General features: G+C 48.8%; 60 non-coding genes across 60 annotated transcripts; 50 read left to right on the top strand and 10 right to left on the bottom strand.

The window, feature by feature from the left end:
* Positions 1–29: 29 nt before the first annotated feature.
* Positions 30–111, top strand: Trnas-aga (transfer RNA serine (anticodon AGA)). The gene has a single exon. It is a non-coding gene; the product is annotated as a tRNA-Ser (tRNA).
* Positions 112–356: 245 nt separating this feature from the next.
* On the top strand, positions 357–428 carry Trnac-gca (transfer RNA cysteine (anticodon GCA)). Its single transcript has one exon. It is a non-coding gene; the product is annotated as a tRNA-Cys (tRNA).
* A 74-nt stretch (positions 429–502) lies between these two features.
* Trnas-uga (transfer RNA serine (anticodon UGA)) lies at positions 503–584 on the top strand. The gene has a single exon. It is a non-coding gene; the product is annotated as a tRNA-Ser (tRNA).
* Positions 585–664: 80 nt separating this feature from the next.
* Trnaf-gaa (transfer RNA phenylalanine (anticodon GAA)) lies at positions 665–737 on the top strand. Its single transcript has one exon. It is a non-coding gene; the product is annotated as a tRNA-Phe (tRNA).
* Positions 738–874: 137 nt separating this feature from the next.
* Trnag-gcc (transfer RNA glycine (anticodon GCC)) lies at positions 875–945 on the bottom strand. The gene has a single exon. It is a non-coding gene; the product is annotated as a tRNA-Gly (tRNA).
* Positions 946–1192: 247 nt separating this feature from the next.
* Trnas-aga (transfer RNA serine (anticodon AGA)) lies at positions 1193–1274 on the top strand. The gene has a single exon. It is a non-coding gene; the product is annotated as a tRNA-Ser (tRNA).
* Positions 1275–1371: 97 nt separating this feature from the next.
* Trnae-uuc (transfer RNA glutamic acid (anticodon UUC)) lies at positions 1372–1443 on the top strand. Its single transcript has one exon. It is a non-coding gene; the product is annotated as a tRNA-Glu (tRNA).
* Positions 1444–1519: 76 nt separating this feature from the next.
* On the top strand, positions 1520–1591 carry Trnac-gca (transfer RNA cysteine (anticodon GCA)). Its single transcript has one exon. It is a non-coding gene; the product is annotated as a tRNA-Cys (tRNA).
* Positions 1592–2037: 446 nt separating this feature from the next.
* On the bottom strand, positions 2038–2108 carry Trnag-gcc (transfer RNA glycine (anticodon GCC)). Its single transcript has one exon. It is a non-coding gene; the product is annotated as a tRNA-Gly (tRNA).
* Positions 2109–2224: 116 nt separating this feature from the next.
* On the top strand, positions 2225–2297 carry Trnat-agu (transfer RNA threonine (anticodon AGU)). Its single transcript has one exon. It is a non-coding gene; the product is annotated as a tRNA-Thr (tRNA).
* A 58-nt stretch (positions 2298–2355) lies between these two features.
* Trnas-aga (transfer RNA serine (anticodon AGA)) lies at positions 2356–2437 on the top strand. Its single transcript has one exon. It is a non-coding gene; the product is annotated as a tRNA-Ser (tRNA).
* A 97-nt stretch (positions 2438–2534) lies between these two features.
* Positions 2535–2606, top strand: Trnae-uuc (transfer RNA glutamic acid (anticodon UUC)). The gene has a single exon. It is a non-coding gene; the product is annotated as a tRNA-Glu (tRNA).
* Positions 2607–2682: 76 nt separating this feature from the next.
* Positions 2683–2754, top strand: Trnac-gca (transfer RNA cysteine (anticodon GCA)). The gene has a single exon. It is a non-coding gene; the product is annotated as a tRNA-Cys (tRNA).
* A 74-nt stretch (positions 2755–2828) lies between these two features.
* On the top strand, positions 2829–2910 carry Trnas-uga (transfer RNA serine (anticodon UGA)). The gene has a single exon. It is a non-coding gene; the product is annotated as a tRNA-Ser (tRNA).
* An 80-nt stretch (positions 2911–2990) lies between these two features.
* Positions 2991–3063, top strand: Trnaf-gaa (transfer RNA phenylalanine (anticodon GAA)). Its single transcript has one exon. It is a non-coding gene; the product is annotated as a tRNA-Phe (tRNA).
* Positions 3064–3388: 325 nt separating this feature from the next.
* Trnat-agu (transfer RNA threonine (anticodon AGU)) lies at positions 3389–3461 on the top strand. The gene has a single exon. It is a non-coding gene; the product is annotated as a tRNA-Thr (tRNA).
* Positions 3462–3698: 237 nt separating this feature from the next.
* Trnae-uuc (transfer RNA glutamic acid (anticodon UUC)) lies at positions 3699–3770 on the top strand. The gene has a single exon. It is a non-coding gene; the product is annotated as a tRNA-Glu (tRNA).
* Positions 3771–3846: 76 nt separating this feature from the next.
* On the top strand, positions 3847–3918 carry Trnac-gca (transfer RNA cysteine (anticodon GCA)). The gene has a single exon. It is a non-coding gene; the product is annotated as a tRNA-Cys (tRNA).
* Positions 3919–3992: 74 nt separating this feature from the next.
* Positions 3993–4074, top strand: Trnas-uga (transfer RNA serine (anticodon UGA)). The gene has a single exon. It is a non-coding gene; the product is annotated as a tRNA-Ser (tRNA).
* Positions 4075–4154: 80 nt separating this feature from the next.
* Trnaf-gaa (transfer RNA phenylalanine (anticodon GAA)) lies at positions 4155–4227 on the top strand. The gene has a single exon. It is a non-coding gene; the product is annotated as a tRNA-Phe (tRNA).
* A 137-nt stretch (positions 4228–4364) lies between these two features.
* Positions 4365–4435, bottom strand: Trnag-gcc (transfer RNA glycine (anticodon GCC)). The gene has a single exon. It is a non-coding gene; the product is annotated as a tRNA-Gly (tRNA).
* Positions 4436–4551: 116 nt separating this feature from the next.
* On the top strand, positions 4552–4624 carry Trnat-agu (transfer RNA threonine (anticodon AGU)). The gene has a single exon. It is a non-coding gene; the product is annotated as a tRNA-Thr (tRNA).
* A 237-nt stretch (positions 4625–4861) lies between these two features.
* On the top strand, positions 4862–4933 carry Trnae-uuc (transfer RNA glutamic acid (anticodon UUC)). Its single transcript has one exon. It is a non-coding gene; the product is annotated as a tRNA-Glu (tRNA).
* Positions 4934–5317: 384 nt separating this feature from the next.
* Positions 5318–5390, top strand: Trnaf-gaa (transfer RNA phenylalanine (anticodon GAA)). Its single transcript has one exon. It is a non-coding gene; the product is annotated as a tRNA-Phe (tRNA).
* Positions 5391–5527: 137 nt separating this feature from the next.
* On the bottom strand, positions 5528–5598 carry Trnag-gcc (transfer RNA glycine (anticodon GCC)). The gene has a single exon. It is a non-coding gene; the product is annotated as a tRNA-Gly (tRNA).
* A 116-nt stretch (positions 5599–5714) lies between these two features.
* Positions 5715–5787, top strand: Trnat-agu (transfer RNA threonine (anticodon AGU)). The gene has a single exon. It is a non-coding gene; the product is annotated as a tRNA-Thr (tRNA).
* Positions 5788–6024: 237 nt separating this feature from the next.
* Positions 6025–6096, top strand: Trnae-uuc (transfer RNA glutamic acid (anticodon UUC)). The gene has a single exon. It is a non-coding gene; the product is annotated as a tRNA-Glu (tRNA).
* Positions 6097–6172: 76 nt separating this feature from the next.
* Trnac-gca (transfer RNA cysteine (anticodon GCA)) lies at positions 6173–6244 on the top strand. The gene has a single exon. It is a non-coding gene; the product is annotated as a tRNA-Cys (tRNA).
* Positions 6245–6690: 446 nt separating this feature from the next.
* On the bottom strand, positions 6691–6761 carry Trnag-gcc (transfer RNA glycine (anticodon GCC)). Its single transcript has one exon. It is a non-coding gene; the product is annotated as a tRNA-Gly (tRNA).
* A 247-nt stretch (positions 6762–7008) lies between these two features.
* Positions 7009–7090, top strand: Trnas-aga (transfer RNA serine (anticodon AGA)). The gene has a single exon. It is a non-coding gene; the product is annotated as a tRNA-Ser (tRNA).
* A 97-nt stretch (positions 7091–7187) lies between these two features.
* Positions 7188–7259, top strand: Trnae-uuc (transfer RNA glutamic acid (anticodon UUC)). The gene has a single exon. It is a non-coding gene; the product is annotated as a tRNA-Glu (tRNA).
* A 222-nt stretch (positions 7260–7481) lies between these two features.
* On the top strand, positions 7482–7563 carry Trnas-uga (transfer RNA serine (anticodon UGA)). Its single transcript has one exon. It is a non-coding gene; the product is annotated as a tRNA-Ser (tRNA).
* Positions 7564–7643: 80 nt separating this feature from the next.
* On the top strand, positions 7644–7716 carry Trnaf-gaa (transfer RNA phenylalanine (anticodon GAA)). Its single transcript has one exon. It is a non-coding gene; the product is annotated as a tRNA-Phe (tRNA).
* Positions 7717–7853: 137 nt separating this feature from the next.
* On the bottom strand, positions 7854–7924 carry Trnag-gcc (transfer RNA glycine (anticodon GCC)). The gene has a single exon. It is a non-coding gene; the product is annotated as a tRNA-Gly (tRNA).
* A 115-nt stretch (positions 7925–8039) lies between these two features.
* Trnat-agu (transfer RNA threonine (anticodon AGU)) lies at positions 8040–8112 on the top strand. The gene has a single exon. It is a non-coding gene; the product is annotated as a tRNA-Thr (tRNA).
* A 58-nt stretch (positions 8113–8170) lies between these two features.
* Positions 8171–8252, top strand: Trnas-aga (transfer RNA serine (anticodon AGA)). The gene has a single exon. It is a non-coding gene; the product is annotated as a tRNA-Ser (tRNA).
* A 97-nt stretch (positions 8253–8349) lies between these two features.
* On the top strand, positions 8350–8421 carry Trnae-uuc (transfer RNA glutamic acid (anticodon UUC)). Its single transcript has one exon. It is a non-coding gene; the product is annotated as a tRNA-Glu (tRNA).
* Positions 8422–8497: 76 nt separating this feature from the next.
* Positions 8498–8569, top strand: Trnac-gca (transfer RNA cysteine (anticodon GCA)). The gene has a single exon. It is a non-coding gene; the product is annotated as a tRNA-Cys (tRNA).
* A 236-nt stretch (positions 8570–8805) lies between these two features.
* On the top strand, positions 8806–8878 carry Trnaf-gaa (transfer RNA phenylalanine (anticodon GAA)). The gene has a single exon. It is a non-coding gene; the product is annotated as a tRNA-Phe (tRNA).
* A 137-nt stretch (positions 8879–9015) lies between these two features.
* Positions 9016–9086, bottom strand: Trnag-gcc (transfer RNA glycine (anticodon GCC)). Its single transcript has one exon. It is a non-coding gene; the product is annotated as a tRNA-Gly (tRNA).
* Positions 9087–9512: 426 nt separating this feature from the next.
* Trnae-uuc (transfer RNA glutamic acid (anticodon UUC)) lies at positions 9513–9584 on the top strand. Its single transcript has one exon. It is a non-coding gene; the product is annotated as a tRNA-Glu (tRNA).
* A 76-nt stretch (positions 9585–9660) lies between these two features.
* Trnac-gca (transfer RNA cysteine (anticodon GCA)) lies at positions 9661–9732 on the top strand. The gene has a single exon. It is a non-coding gene; the product is annotated as a tRNA-Cys (tRNA).
* Positions 9733–9968: 236 nt separating this feature from the next.
* On the top strand, positions 9969–10041 carry Trnaf-gaa (transfer RNA phenylalanine (anticodon GAA)). The gene has a single exon. It is a non-coding gene; the product is annotated as a tRNA-Phe (tRNA).
* Positions 10042–10178: 137 nt separating this feature from the next.
* Positions 10179–10249, bottom strand: Trnag-gcc (transfer RNA glycine (anticodon GCC)). The gene has a single exon. It is a non-coding gene; the product is annotated as a tRNA-Gly (tRNA).
* A 247-nt stretch (positions 10250–10496) lies between these two features.
* On the top strand, positions 10497–10578 carry Trnas-aga (transfer RNA serine (anticodon AGA)). The gene has a single exon. It is a non-coding gene; the product is annotated as a tRNA-Ser (tRNA).
* A 97-nt stretch (positions 10579–10675) lies between these two features.
* On the top strand, positions 10676–10747 carry Trnae-uuc (transfer RNA glutamic acid (anticodon UUC)). Its single transcript has one exon. It is a non-coding gene; the product is annotated as a tRNA-Glu (tRNA).
* A 76-nt stretch (positions 10748–10823) lies between these two features.
* Trnac-gca (transfer RNA cysteine (anticodon GCA)) lies at positions 10824–10895 on the top strand. The gene has a single exon. It is a non-coding gene; the product is annotated as a tRNA-Cys (tRNA).
* Positions 10896–10969: 74 nt separating this feature from the next.
* On the top strand, positions 10970–11051 carry Trnas-uga (transfer RNA serine (anticodon UGA)). Its single transcript has one exon. It is a non-coding gene; the product is annotated as a tRNA-Ser (tRNA).
* Positions 11052–11131: 80 nt separating this feature from the next.
* Positions 11132–11204, top strand: Trnaf-gaa (transfer RNA phenylalanine (anticodon GAA)). Its single transcript has one exon. It is a non-coding gene; the product is annotated as a tRNA-Phe (tRNA).
* Positions 11205–11341: 137 nt separating this feature from the next.
* Trnag-gcc (transfer RNA glycine (anticodon GCC)) lies at positions 11342–11412 on the bottom strand. The gene has a single exon. It is a non-coding gene; the product is annotated as a tRNA-Gly (tRNA).
* A 247-nt stretch (positions 11413–11659) lies between these two features.
* On the top strand, positions 11660–11741 carry Trnas-aga (transfer RNA serine (anticodon AGA)). The gene has a single exon. It is a non-coding gene; the product is annotated as a tRNA-Ser (tRNA).
* A 97-nt stretch (positions 11742–11838) lies between these two features.
* Positions 11839–11910, top strand: Trnae-uuc (transfer RNA glutamic acid (anticodon UUC)). The gene has a single exon. It is a non-coding gene; the product is annotated as a tRNA-Glu (tRNA).
* Positions 11911–11986: 76 nt separating this feature from the next.
* Positions 11987–12058, top strand: Trnac-gca (transfer RNA cysteine (anticodon GCA)). Its single transcript has one exon. It is a non-coding gene; the product is annotated as a tRNA-Cys (tRNA).
* Positions 12059–12504: 446 nt separating this feature from the next.
* Trnag-gcc (transfer RNA glycine (anticodon GCC)) lies at positions 12505–12575 on the bottom strand. The gene has a single exon. It is a non-coding gene; the product is annotated as a tRNA-Gly (tRNA).
* A 116-nt stretch (positions 12576–12691) lies between these two features.
* On the top strand, positions 12692–12764 carry Trnat-agu (transfer RNA threonine (anticodon AGU)). The gene has a single exon. It is a non-coding gene; the product is annotated as a tRNA-Thr (tRNA).
* Positions 12765–12822: 58 nt separating this feature from the next.
* Positions 12823–12904, top strand: Trnas-aga (transfer RNA serine (anticodon AGA)). Its single transcript has one exon. It is a non-coding gene; the product is annotated as a tRNA-Ser (tRNA).
* A 97-nt stretch (positions 12905–13001) lies between these two features.
* On the top strand, positions 13002–13073 carry Trnae-uuc (transfer RNA glutamic acid (anticodon UUC)). The gene has a single exon. It is a non-coding gene; the product is annotated as a tRNA-Glu (tRNA).
* Positions 13074–13367: 294 nt separating this feature from the next.
* Trnat-agu (transfer RNA threonine (anticodon AGU)) lies at positions 13368–13440 on the top strand. The gene has a single exon. It is a non-coding gene; the product is annotated as a tRNA-Thr (tRNA).
* A 237-nt stretch (positions 13441–13677) lies between these two features.
* Trnae-uuc (transfer RNA glutamic acid (anticodon UUC)) lies at positions 13678–13749 on the top strand. Its single transcript has one exon. It is a non-coding gene; the product is annotated as a tRNA-Glu (tRNA).
* Positions 13750–13825: 76 nt separating this feature from the next.
* On the top strand, positions 13826–13897 carry Trnac-gca (transfer RNA cysteine (anticodon GCA)). The gene has a single exon. It is a non-coding gene; the product is annotated as a tRNA-Cys (tRNA).
* Positions 13898–14163: the final 266 nt, after the last annotated feature.

Raw genomic sequence — 14163 nt, 5'->3', positions numbered from 1 at the left:
CCTTGTGGCAATGGCCAGCGGTTTGTCAGGCTGCGATGGCCGAGTGGTTAAGGCGTTTGACTAGAAATCAAATGGGATCTTCCCGCGTAGGTTCGAATCCTACTCGCAGCGGACGCAAAAAGGTGCTTTTGACACGAAGAGAAAGACAGAGCTAGTTCAAATTGTCAGAAAAAGCATGAAATCTAAATTACTTAGTGGTGCGAATGTGTGCCGTATGGTCTAGTGGTTAGGATTTCTGGTTTTCACCCAGGCGGCCCGGGTTCGATTCCCGGTGCGGGAAGTGTACATTTTTTAAGTTAAGTTGCTCTCTCACGCGTTGATGTTATATACCCTGTGCGTGGATTCCGTCCTTGGCTGGGGATATAGCTCAGTGGTAGAGCATTCGACTGCAGATCGAGAGGTCCCTGGTTCAAACCCGGGTGTCCCCTACTAGTTGGCTTTTTGTCCTCTTCGGCACCTGAGTGGTGAGCTGGTGAATTATTCTGGTTACCCAGCAACTTCTGCTGCGATGGCCGAGTGGTTAAGGCGTTAGACTTGAAATCTAATGGGATCTTCCCGCGTAGGTTCGAACCCTACTCGCAGCGAATCTTCAAACATTCTTTTTGATCTGGTCAAGTGTCTATCACAACGTACAGACCTTTGCCATGTGATAGAATTGATCATGGCCGAGATAGCTCAGTTGGGAGAGCGTCAGACTGAAGATCTGAAGGTCCCTGGTTCAATCCCGGGTCTCGGCATTTTATCACTGCCCAGCAGGGCGGTTTGAGGTGGTGAATGCAAGCAGCCGTAGCACTTTTCCTCAGCTATGTTTTTTTATTTATTTTCCTTCCTTTCTTTTTTACGGAGGGTATTTTCTGGTGTAGGTAAAACACGATGCATTGGCGGGGAATCGAACCCCGGTCTCCCGCGTGGCAGGCGAGAATTCTACCACTGAACCACCAATGCGTTACTACTCATTTCCAAAATTTCCGAGTGACAGTGTATCACGTCCCGGTGTGTTAGTAGCCTTAACGGCATTTCAGACGTGTGATATTGAGATTTTCAAAATCTCCCAACAGGCAGGCGCTGTGGCTTAGCGGTTAAAGCGCCTGTCTAGTAAACAGGAGATCCCCGGTTCATATCCGGGCAGTGCCTTTAGCAGTAATGTTGTGCTTTCTGGTCGGCCTTGTGGCAATGGCCAGCGGTTTGTCAGGCTGCGATGGCCGAGTGGTTAAGGCGTTTGACTAGAAATCAAATGGGATCTTCCCGCGTAGGTTCGAATCCTACTCGCAGCGGACGCAAAAAGGTGTTTTTGACACGAACAGAAAGACAGAGCTAGTTCAAATTGTCAGAAAAAGCATGACATCTAAATTACTTAGTGGTGCGAATGTGTCCCGCATGGTCTAGTGGTTAGGATTTCTGGTTTTCACCCAGGCGGCCCGGGTTCGATTCCCGGTGCGGGAAGTGTACATTTTTTAAGTTAAGTTGCTCTCTCACGCGTTGATGTTATATACCCTGTGCGTGGATTCCGTCCTTAGCTGGGGATATAGCTCAGTGGTAGAGCATTCGACTGCAGATCGAGAGGTCCCTGGTTCAAACCCGGGTGTCCCCTACTAGTTGGCTTTTTGTCCTCTTCGGCACCTGAGTGGTGAGCTGGTGAATTATTCTGGTTACCCAGCAATTTCTGCTGCGATGGCCGAGTGGTTAAGGCGTTAGACTTGAAATCTAATGGGATCTTCCAGCGTAGGTTCGAACCCTACTCGCAGCGAATCTTCAAACATTCTTTTTGATCTGGTCAAGTGTCTATCACAACGTACAGACCTTTGCCATGTGATAGAATTGATCATGTCCGAGATAGCTCAGTTGGGAGAGCGTCAGACTGAAGATCTGAAGGTCCCTGGTTCAATCCCGGGTCTCGGCATTTTATCACTGCCCAGCAGGGCGGTTTGAGGTGGTGAATGCAAGCAGCCGTAGCACTTTTCCTCAGCTATGTTTTTTTATTTATTTTCCTTTCTTTCTTTTTTACGGAGGGTATTTTCTGGTGTAGGTAAAACACGATGCATTGGCGGGGAATCGAACCCCGGTCTCCCGCGTGGCAGGCGAGAATTCTACCACTGAACCACCAATGCGTTACTACTCATTTCCAAAACTTCCGAGTGACAGTGTGTCACGTCCCGGTGTGTTAGTAGCCTTAACGGCATTTCAGACGTGTGATATTGAGATTTTCAAAATCTCCCAACAGGCAGGCGCTGTGGCTTAGCGGTTAAAGCGCCTGTCTAGTAAACAGGAGATCCCCGGTTCAAATCCGGGCAGTGCCTTTAGCAGTAATGTTGTGCTTTCTGGTCGGCCTTGTGGCAATGGCCAGCGGTTTGTCAGGCTGCGATGGCCGAGTGGTTAAGGCGTTTGACTAGAAATCAAATGGGATCTTCCCGCGTAGGTTCGAATCCTACTCGCAGCGGACGCAAAAAGGTGTTTTTGACACGAACAGAAAGACAGAGCTAGTTCAAATTGTCAGAAAAAGCATGACATCTAAATTACTTAGTGGTGCGAATGTGTCCCGCATGGTCTAGTGGTTAGGATTTCTGGTTTTCACCCAGGCGGCCCGGGTTCGATTCCCGGTGCGGGAAGTGTACATTTTTTAAGTTAAGTTGCTCTCTCACGCGTTGATGTTATATACCCTGTGCGTGGATTCCGTCCTTGGCTGGGGATATAGCTCAGTGGTAGAGCATTCGACTGCAGATCGAGAGGTCCCTGGTTCAAACCCGGGTGTCCCCTACTAGTTGGCTTTTTGTCCTCTTCGGCACCTGAGTGGTGAGCTGGTGAATTATTCTGGTTACCCAGCAATTTCTGCTGCGATGGCCGAGTGGTTAAGGCGTTAGACTTGAAATCTAATGGGATCTTCCCGCGTAGGTTCGAACCCTACTCGCAGCGAATCTTCAAACATTCTTTTTGATCTGGTCAAGTGTCTATCACATCGTACAGACCTTTGGCATGTGATAGAATTGATCATGGCCGAGATAGCTCAGTTGGGAGAGCGTCAGACTGAAGATCTGAAGGTCCCTGGTTCAATCCCGGGTCTCGGCATTTTATCACTGCCCAGCAGGGCGGTTTGAGGTGGTGAATGCAAGCAGCCGTAGCACTTTTCCTCAGCTATGTTTTTTTATTTATTTTCCTTCCTTTCTTTTTTACGGAGGGTATTTTCTGGTGTAGGTAAAACACGATGCATTGGCGGGGAATCGAACCCCGGTCTCCCGCGTGGCAGGCGAGAATTCTACCACTGAACAACCAATGCGTTACTACTCATTTCCAAAATTTCCGAGTGACAGTGTATCACGTCAAGGGTGTGTTAGTAGCCTTAACGGCATTTCAGACGTGTGATATTGAGATTTTCAAAATCTCCCAACAGGCAGGCGCTGTGGCTTAGCGGTTAAAGCGCCTGTCTAGTAAACAGGAGATCCCCGGTTCAAATCCGGGCAGTGCCTTTAGCAGTAATGTTGTGCTTTCTGGTCGGCCTTGTGGCAATGGCCAGCGGTTTGTCAGGCTGCGATGGCCGAGTGGTTAAGGCGTTTGACTAGAATTCAAATGGGATCTTCCCGCGTAGGTTCGAATCCTACTCGCAGCGGACGCAAAAAGGTGTTTTTGACACGAACAGAAAGACAGAGCTAGTTCAAATTGTCAGAAAAAGCATGACATCTAAATTACTTAGTGGTGCGAATGTGTCCCGCATGGTCTAGTGGTTAGGATTTCTGGTTTTCACCCAGGCGGCCCGGGTTCGATTCCCGGTGCGGGAAGTGTACATTTTTTAAGTTAAGTTGCTCTCTCACGCGTTGATGTTATATACCCTGTGCGTGGATTCCGTCCTTGGCTGGGGATATAGCTCAGTGGTAGAGCATTCGACTGCAGATCGAGAGGTCCCTGGTTCAAACCCGGGTGTCCCCTACTAGTTGGCTTTTTGTCCTCTTCGGCACCTGAGTGGTGAGCTGGTGAATTATTCTGGTTACCCAGCAATTTCTGCTGCGATGGCCGAGTGGTTAAGGCGTTAGACTTGAAATCTAATGGGATCTTCCCGCGTAGGTTCGAACCCTACTCGCAGCGAATCTTCAAACATTCTTTTTGATCTGGTAAAGTGTCTATCACAACGTACAGACCTTTGCCATGTGATTGAATTGATCATGGCCGAGATAGCTCAGTTGGGAGAGCGTCAGACTGAAGATCTGAAGGTCCCTGGTTCAATCCCGGGTCTCGGCATTTTATCACTGCCCAGCAGGGCGGTTTGAGGTGGTGAATGCAAGCAGCCGTAGCACTTTTCCTCAGCTATATTTTTTTATTTATTTTCCTTCCTTTCTTTTTTACGGAGGGTATTTTCTGGTGTAGGTAAAACACGATGCATTGGCGGGGAATCGAACCCCGGTCTCCCGCGTGGCAGGCGAGAATTCTACCACTGAACCACCAATGCGTTACTACTCATTTTCAAAATTTCCGAGTGACAGTGTATCACGTCCCGGTGTGTTAGTAGCCTTAACGGCATTTCAGAGGTGTGATATTGAGATTTTCAAAATCTCCCAACAGGCAGGCGCTGTGGCTTAGCGGTTAAAGCGCCTGTCTAGTAAACAGGAGATCCCCGGTTCAAATCCGGGCAGTGCCTGTAGCAGTAGTGTTGTGCTTTCTGGTCGGCCTTGTGGCAATGGCCAGTGGTTTGTCAGGCTGCGATGGCTGAGTGGTTAAGGCGTTTGACTAGAAATCAAATGGGATCTTCCCGCGTAGGTTCGAATCCTACTCGCAGCGGACGCAAGAAGGTGTTTTTGACACGAACAGAAAGACAGAGCTAGTTCAAATTGTCAGAAAAAGCATGACATCTAAATTACTTAGTGGTGCGAATGTGTCCCGCATGGTCTAGTGGTTAGGATTTCTGGTTTTCACCCAGGCGGCCCGGGTTCGATTCCCGGTGCGGGAAGTGTACATTTTTTAAGTTAAGTTGCTCTCTCACGCGTTGATGTTATATACCCTGTGCATGGATTCCGTCCTTGGCTGGGGATATAGCTCAGTGGTAGAGCATTCGACTGCAGATAAAGAGGTCCCTGGTTCAAACCCGGGTGTCCCCTACTAGTTGGCTTTTTGTCCTCTTCGGCACCTGAGTGGTGAGCTGGTGAATTATTCTGGTTACCCAGCAATTTCTGCTGCGATGGCCGAGTGGTTAAGGCGTTAGACTTGAAATCTAATGCGATCTTCCCGCGTAGGTTCGAACCCTACTCGCAGCGAATCTTCAAACATTCTTTTTGATCTGGTCAAGTGTCTATCACAACGTACAGACCTTTGCCATGTGATAGAATTGATCATGGCCGAGATAGCTCAGTTGGGAGAGCGTCAGACTGAAGATCTGAAGGTCCCTGGTTCAATTCCGGGTCTCGGCATTTTATCACTGCCCAGCAGGGCGGTTTGAGGTGGTGAATGCAAGCAGCCGTAGCACTTTTCCTCAGCTATGTTTTTTTATTTATTTTCCTTCCTTTCTTCTTTACGGAGGGTATTTTCTGGTGTAGGTAAAACACGATGCATTGGCGGGGAATCGAACCCCGGTCTCCCGCGTGGCAGGCGAGAATTCTACCACTGAACCACCAATGCGTTACTACTCATTTCCAAAATTTCCGAGTGACAGTGTATCACGTCCCGGTGTGTTAGTAGCCTTAACGGCATTTCAGACGTGTAATATTGAGATTTTCAAAATCTCCCAACAGGCAGGCGCTGTGGCTTAGCGGTTAAAGCGCCTGTCTAGTAAACAGGAGATCCCCGGTTCAAATCCGGGCAGTGCCGTTAGCAGTAATGTTGTGCTTTCTGGTCGGCCTTGTGGCAATGGCCAGCGGTTTGTCAGGCTGCGATGACCGAGTGGTTAAGGCGTTTGACTAGAAATCAAATGGGATCTTCCCGCGTAGGTTTGAATCCTACTCGCAGCGGACGCAAAAAGGTGTTTTTGACACGAACAGAAAGACAGAGCTAGTTCAAATTGTCAGAAAAAGCATGACATCTAAATTACTTAGTGGTGCGAATGTGTCCCGCATGGTCTAGTGGTTAGGATTTCTGGTTTTCACCCAGGCGGCCCGGGTTCGATTCCCGGTGCGGGAAGTGTACATTTTTTAAGTTAAGTTGCTCTCTCACGCGTTGATGTTATATACCCTGTGCGTGGATTCCGTCCTTGGCTGGGGATATAGCTCAGTGGTAGAGCATTCGACTGCAGATCGAGAGGTCCCTGGTTCAAACCCGGGTGTCCCCTACTAGTTGGCTTTTTCTCCTCTTCGGCACCTGAGTGGTGAGCTGGTGAATTATTCTGGTTACCCAGCAATTTCTGCTGCGATGGCCGAGTGGTTAAGGCGTTAGACTTGAAATCTAATGGGATCTTCCCGCGTAGGTTCGAACCCTACTCGAAGCGAATCTTCAAACATTCTTTTTGATCTGGTCAAGTGTCTATCACAACGTACAGACCTTTGCCATGTGATAGAATTGATCATGGCCGAGATAACTCAGTTGGGAGAGCGTCAGACTGAAGATCTGAAGGTCCCTGGATCAATCCCGGGTCTCGGCATTTTATCACTGCCCAGCAGGGCGGTTTGAGGTGGTGAATGCAAGCAGCCGTAGCACTTTTCCTCAGCTATGTTTTTTTATTTATTTTCCTTCCTTTCTTTTTTACGGAGGGTATTTTCTGGTGTAGGTAAAACACGATGCATTGGCGGGGAATCGAACCCCGGTCTCCCGCGTGGCAGGCGAGAATTCTACCACTGAACCACCAATGCGTTACTACTCATTTCCAAAATTTCCGAGTGACAGTGTATCACGTCCCGGTGTGTTAGTAGCCTTAACGGCATTTCAGACGTGTGATATTGAGATTTTCAAAATCTCCCAACAGGCAGGCGCTGTGGCTTAGCGGTTAAAGCGCCTGTCTAGTAAACAGGAGATCCCCGGTTCATATCCGGGCAGTGCCTTTAGCAGTAATGTTGTGCTTTCTGGTCGGCCTTGTGGCAATGGCCAGCGGTTTGTCAGGCTGCGATGGCCGAGTGGTTAAGGCGTTTGACTAGAAATCAAATGGGATCTTCCCGCGTAGGTTCGAATCCTACTCGCAGCGGACGCAAAAAGGTGTTTTTGACACGAACAGAAAGACAGAGCTAGTTCAAATTGTCAGAAAAAGCATGACATCTAAATTACTTAGTGGTGCGAATGTGTCCCGCATGGTCTAGTGGTTAGGATTTCTGGTTTTCACCCAGGCGGCCCGGGTTCGATTCCCGGTGCGGGAAGTGTACATTTTTTAAGTTAAGTTGCTCTCTCACGCGTTGATGTTATATACCCTGTGCGTGGATTCCGTCCTTGGCTGGGGATATAGCTCAGTGGTAGAGCATTTGACTGCAGATCGAGAGGTCCCTGGTTCAAACCCGGGTGTCCCCTACTAGTTGGCTTTTTGTCCTCTTCGGCACCTGAGTGGTGAGCTGGTGAATTATTCTGGTTACCCAGCAATTTCTGCTGCGATGGCCGAGTGGTTAAGGCGTTAGACTTGAAATCTAATGGGATCTTTCCGCGTAGGTTCGAACCCTACTCGCAGCGAATCTTCAAACATTTTTTTTGATCTGGTCAAGTGTCTATCACAACGTACAGACCTTTGCCATGTGATAGAATTGATCATGGCCGAGATAGCTCAGTTGGTAGAGCGTCAGACTGAAGATCTGAAGGTCCCTGGTTCAATCCCGGGTCTCGGCATTTTATCACTGCCCAGCAGGGCGGTTTGAGGTGGTGAATGCAAGCAGCCGTAGCACTTTTCCTCAGCTATGTTTTTTTATTTATTTTCCTTCCTTTCTTTTTTACGGAGGGTATTTTCTGGTGTAGGTAAAACACGATGCATTGGCGGGGAATCGAACCCCGGTCTCCCGCGTGGCAGGCGAGAATTCTACCACTGAACCACCAATGCGTTACTACTCATTTCCAAATTTCCGAGTGACAGTGTATCACGTCCCGGTGTGTCAGTAGCCTTAACGGCATTTCAGACGTGTGATATTGAGATTTTCAAAATCTCCCAACAGGCAGGCGCTGTGGCTTAGCGGTTAAAGCGCCTGTCTAGTAAACAGGAGATCCCCGGTTCAAATCCGGGCAGTGCCTTTAGCAGTAATGTTGTGCTTTCTGGTCGGCCTTGTGGCATTGGCCAGCGGTTTGTCAGGCTGCGATGGCCGAGTGGTTAAGGCGTTTGACTAGAAATCAAATGGGATCTTCCCGCGTAGGTTCGAATCCTACTCGCAGCGGACGCAAAAAGGTGTTTTTGACACGAACAGAAAGACAGAGCTAGTTCAAATTGTCAGAAAAAGCATGACATCTAAATTACTTAGTGGTGCGAATGTGTCCCGCATGGTCTAGTGGTTAGGATTTCTGGTTTTCACCCAGGCGGCCCGGGTTCGATTCCCGGTGCGGGAAGTGTACATTTTTTAAGTTAAGTTGCTCTCTCACGCGTTGATGTTATATACCCTGTGCGTGGATTCCGTCCTTGGCTGGGGATATAGCTCAGTGGTAGAGCATTCGACTGCAGATCGAGAGGTCCCTGGTTCAAACCCGGGTGTCCCCTACTAGTTGGCTTTTTGTCCTCTTCGGCACCTGAGTGGTGAGCTGGTGAATTATTCTGGTTACCCAGCAATTTCTGCTGGGATGGCCGAGTGGTTAAGGCGTTAGACTTGAAATCTAATGGGATCTTCCCGCGTAGGTTCGAACCCTACTCGCAGCAAATCTTCAAACATTCTTTTTGATCTGATCAAGTGTCTATCACAACGTACAGACCTTTGCCATGTGATAGAATTGATCATGGCCGAGATAGCTCAGTTGGGAGAGCGTCAGACTGAAGATCTGAAGGTCCCTGGTTCAATCCCGGGTCTCGGCATTTTATCACTGCCCAGCAGGGCGGTTTGAGGTGGTGAATGCAAGCAGCCGTAGCACTTTTCCTCAGCTATGTTTTTTTATTTATTTTCCTTCCTTTCTTTTTTACGGAGGGTATTTTCTGGTGTAGGTAAAACACGATGCATTGGCGGGGAATCGAACCCCGGTCTCCCGCGTGGCAGGCGAGAATTCTACCACTGAACCACCAATGCGTTACTACTCATTTCCAAAATTTCCGAGTGACAGTGTATCACGTCCCGGTGTGTTAGTAGCCTCAACGGCATTTCAGACGTGTGATATTGAGATTTTCAAAATCTCCCAACAGGCAGGCGCTGTGGCTTAGCGGTTAAAGCGCCTGTCTAGTAAACAGAAGATCCCCGGTTCATATCCGGGCAGTGCCTTTAGCAGTAATGTTGTGCTTTCTGGTCGGCCTTGTGGCAATGGCCAGCGGTTTGTCAGGCTGCGATGGCCGAGTGGTTAAGGCGTTTGACTAGAAGTCAAATGGGATCTTCCCGCGTAGGTTCGAATCCTACTCGCAGCGGACGCAAAAAGGTGTTTTTGACACGAACAGAAAGACAGAGCTAGTTCAAATTGTCAGAAAAAGCATGACATCTAAATTACTTAGTGGTGCGAATGTGTCCCGCATGGTCTAGTGGTTAGGATTTCTGGTTTTCACCCAGGCGGCCCGGGTTCGATTCCCGGTGCGGGAAGTGTACATTTTTTAAGTTAAGTTGCTCTCTCACGCGTTGATGTTATATACCCTGTGCGTGGATTCCGTCCTTGGCTGGGGATATAGCTCAGTGGTAGAGCATTCGACTGCAGATCGAGAGGTCCCTGGTTCAAACCCGGGTGTCCCCTACTAGTTGGCTTTTTGTCCTCTTCGGCACCTGAGTGGTGAGCTGGTGAATTATTCTGGTTACCCAGCAATTTCTGCTGTGATGGCCGAGTGGTTAAGGCGTTAGACTTGAAATCTAATGGGATCTTCCCGCGTAGGTTCGAACCCTACTTGCAGCAAATCTTCAAACATTCTTTTTGATCTGATCAAGTGTCTATCACAACGTACAGACCTTTGCCATGTGATAGAATTGATCATGGCCGAGATAGCTCAGTTGGGAGAGCGTCAGACTGAAGATCTGAAGGTCCCTGGTTCAATCCCGGGTCTCGGCATTTTATCACTGCCCAGCAGGGCGGTTTGAGGTGGTGAATGCAAGCAGCCGTAGCACTTTTCCTCAGCTATGTTTTTTTATTTATTTTCCTTCCTTTCTTTTTTACGGAGGGTATTTTCTGGTGTAGGTAAAACACGATGCATTGGCGGGGAATCGAACCCCGGTCTCCCGCGTGGCAGGCGAGAATTCTACCACTGAACCACCAATGCGTTACTACTCATTTCCAAAATTTCCGAGTGACAGTGTATCACGTCCCGGTGTGTTAGTAGCCTTAACGGCATTTCAGACGTGTGATATTGAGATTTTCAAAATCTCCCAACAGGCAGGCGCTGTGGCTTAGCGGTTAAAGCGCCTGTCTAGTAAACAGGAGATCCCCGGTTCATATCCGGGCAGTGCCTTTAGCAGTAATGTTGTGCTTTCTGGTCGGCCTTGTGGCAATGGCCAGCGGTTTGTCAGGCTGCGATGGCCGAGTGGTTAAGGCGTTTGACTAGAAATCAAATGGGATCTTCCCGCGTAGGTTCGAATCCTACTCGCAGCGGACGCAAAAAGGTGTTTTTGACACGAACAGAAAGACAGAGCTAGTTCAAATTGTCAGAAAAAGCATGACATCTAAATTACTTAGTGGTGCGAATGTGTCCCGCATGGTCTAGTGGTTAGGATTTCTGGTTTTCACCCAGGCGGCCCGGGTTCGATTCCCGGTGCGGGAAGTGTACATTTTTTAAGTTAAGTTGCTCTCTCACGCGTTGATGTTATATACCCTGTGCGTGGATTCCGTCCTTGGCTGGGGATATAGCTCAGTGGTAGAGCATTCGACTGCAGATCGAGAGGTCCCTGGTTCAAACCCGGGTGTCCCCTACTAGTTGGCTTTTTGTCCTCTTCGGCACCTGAGTGGTGAGCTGGTGAATTATTCTGGTTACCCAGCAATTTCTGCTGCGATGGCCGAGTGGTTAAGGCGTTAGACTTGAAATCTAATGGGATCTTCCCGCGTAGGTTCGAACCCTACTTGCAGCAAATCTTCAAACATTCTTTTTGATCTGATCAAGTGTCTATCACAACGTACAGACCTTTGCCATGTGATAGAATTGATCATGGCCGAGATAGCTCAGTTGGGAGAGCGTCAGACTGAAGATCTGAAGGTCCCTGGTTCAATCCCGGGTCTCGGCATTTTATCACTGCCCAGCAGGGCGGTTTGAGGTGGTGAATGCAAGCAGCCGTAGCACTTTTCCTCAGCTATGTTTTTTTATTTATTTTCCTTCCTTTCTTTTTTACGGAGGGTATTTTCTGGTGTAGGTAAAACACGATGCATTGGCGGGGAATCGAACCCCGGTCTCCCGCGTGGCAGGCGAGAATTCTACCACTGAACCACCAATGCGTTACTACTCATTTCCAAAATTTCCGAGTGACAGTGTATCACGTCCCGGTGTGTTAGTAGCCTTAACGGCATTTCAGACGTGTGATATTGAGATTTTCAAAATCTCCCAACAGGCAGGCGCTGTGGCTTAGCGGTTAAAGCGCCTGTCTAGTAAACAGGAGATCCCCGGTTCATATCCGGGCAGTGCCTTTAGCAGTAATGTTGTGCTTTCTGGTCGGCCTTGTGGCAATGGCCAGCGGTTTGTCAGGCTGCGATGGCCGAGTGGTTAAGGCGTTTGACTAGAAATCAAATGGGATCTTCCCGCGTAGGTTCGAATCCTACTCGCAGCGGACGCAAAAAGGTGTTTTTGACACGAACAGAAAGACAGAGCTAGTTCAAATTGTCAGAAAAAGCATGACATCTAAATTACTTAGTGGTGCGAATGTGTCCCGCATGGTCTAGTGGTTAGGATTTCTGGTTTTCACCCAGGCGGCCCGGGTTCGATTCCCGGTGCGGGAAGTGTACATTTTTTAAGTTAAGTTGCTCTCTCACGCGTTGATGTTATATACCCTGTGCGTGGATTCCGTCCTTGGCTGGGGATATAGCTCAGTGGTAGAGCATTCGACTGCAGATCGAGAGGTCCCTGGTTCAAACCCGGGTGTCCCCTACTAGTTGGCTTTTTGTCCTCTTCGGCACCTGAGTGGTGAGCTGGTGAATTATTCTGGTTACCCAGCAATTTCTGCTGCGATGGCCGAGTGGTTAAGGCGTTAGACTTTAAATCTAATGGGATCTTCCCGCGTAGGTTCGCACCCTACTCGCAGCGAATCTTCAATCATTCTTTTTGATCTGGTCAAGTGTCTATCACAACGTACAGACCTTTGCCATGTGATAGAATTGATCATGGCCGAGATAGCTCAGTTGGGAGAGCGTCAGACTGAAGATCTGAAAGTCCCTGGTTCAATCCCGGGTCTCGGCATTTTATCACTGCCCAGCAGGGCGGTTTGAGGTGGTGAATGCAAGCAGCCGTAGCACTTTTCCTCAGCTGTGTTTTTTTATTTATTTTCCTTCCTTTCTTTTTTACGGAGGGTATTTTCTGGTGTAGGTAAAACACGATGCATTGGCGGGGAATCGAACCCCGGTCTCCCGCGTGGCAGGCGAGAATTCTACCACTGAACCACCAATGCGTTACTCCTCATTTCCAAAATTTCCGAGTGACATTGTATCACGTCCCGGTGTGTTAGTAGCCTTAACGGCATTTCAGACGTGTGATATTGAGATTTTCAAAATCTCCCAACAGGCAGGCGCTGTGGCTTAGCGGTTAAAGCGCCTGTCTAGTAAACAGGAGATCCCCGGTTCAAATCCGGGCAGTGCCTTTAGCAGTAATGTTGTGCTTTCTGGTCGGCCTTGTGGCAATGGCCAGCGGTTTGTCAGGCTGCGATGGCCGAGTGGTTAAGGCGTTTGACTAGAAATCAAATGGGATCTTCCCGCGTAGGTTCGAATCCTACTCGCAGCGGACGCAAAAAGGTGTTTTTGACACGAACAGAAAGACAGGGCTAGTTCAAATTGTCAGAAAAAGCATGACATCTAAATTACTTAGTGGTGCGAATGTGTCCCGCATGGTCTAGTGGTTAGGATTTCTGGTTTTCACCCAGGCGGCCCGGGTTCGATTCCCGGTGCGGGAAGTGTACATTTTTTAAGTTAAGTTGCTCTCTCACGCGTTGATGTTATATACCCTGTGCGTGGATTCCGTGCTTGGCTGGGGATATAGCTCAGTGGTAGAGAATTCGACTGCAGATCGAGAGGTCCCTGGTTCAAACCCGGGTGTCCCCTACTAGTTGGCTTTTTGTCCTCCACCAATGCGTTACTACTCATTTCCAAAACTTCCGAGTGACAGTGTATCACGTCCCGGTGTGTTAGTAGCCTTAACGGCATTTCAGACGTGTGATATTGAGATTTTCAAAATCTCCCAACAGGCAGGCGCTGTGGCTTAGCGGTTAAAGCGCCTGTCTAGTAAACAGGAGATCCCCGGTTCAAATCCGGGCAGTGCCTTTAGCAGTAATGTTGTGCTTTCTGGTCGGCCTTGTGTCAATGGCCAGCGGTTTGTCAGGCTGCGATGGCCGAGTGGTTAAGGCGTTTGACTAGAAATCAAATGGGATCTTCCAGCGTAGGTTCGAATCCTACTCGCAGCGGACGCAAAAAGGTGTTTTTGACACGAACAGAAAGACAGAGCTAGTTCAAATTGTCAGAAAAAGCATGACATCTAAATTACTTAGTGGTGCGAATGTGTCCCGCATGGTCTAGTGGTTAGGATTTCTGGTTTTCACCCAGGCGGCCCGGGTTCGATTCCCGGTGCGGGAAGTGTACATTTTTTAAGTTAAGTTGCTCTCTCACGCGTTGATGTTATATACCCTGTGCGTGGATTCCGTCCTTGGCTGGGGATATAGCTCAGTGGTAGAGCATTCGACTGCAGATCGAGAGGTCCCTGGTTCAAACCCGGGTGTCCCCTACTAGTTGGCTTTTTGTCCTCTTCGGCACCTGAGTGGTGAGCTGGTGAATTATTCTGGTTACCCAGCAATTTCTGCTGCGATGGCCGAGTGGTTAAGGCGTTAGACTTGAAATCTAATGGGATCTTCCCGCGTAGGTTCGCACCCTACTCGCAGCGAATCTTCAAACATTCTTTTTGATCTGGTCAAGTGTCTATCACAACGTACAGACCTTTGCCATGTGATAGAATTGATCATGGCCGAGATAGCTCAGTTGGGAGAGCGTCAG

The sequence above is a fragment of the Hydractinia symbiolongicarpus genome, chromosome 2, assembly GCF_029227915.1.
Source record: "Hydractinia symbiolongicarpus strain clone_291-10 chromosome 2, HSymV2.1, whole genome shotgun sequence".
NCBI lineage: Eukaryota > Metazoa > Cnidaria > Hydrozoa > Anthoathecata > Hydractiniidae > Hydractinia > Hydractinia symbiolongicarpus.
This window is presented reverse-complemented; position numbering and strand designations above follow the sequence as displayed.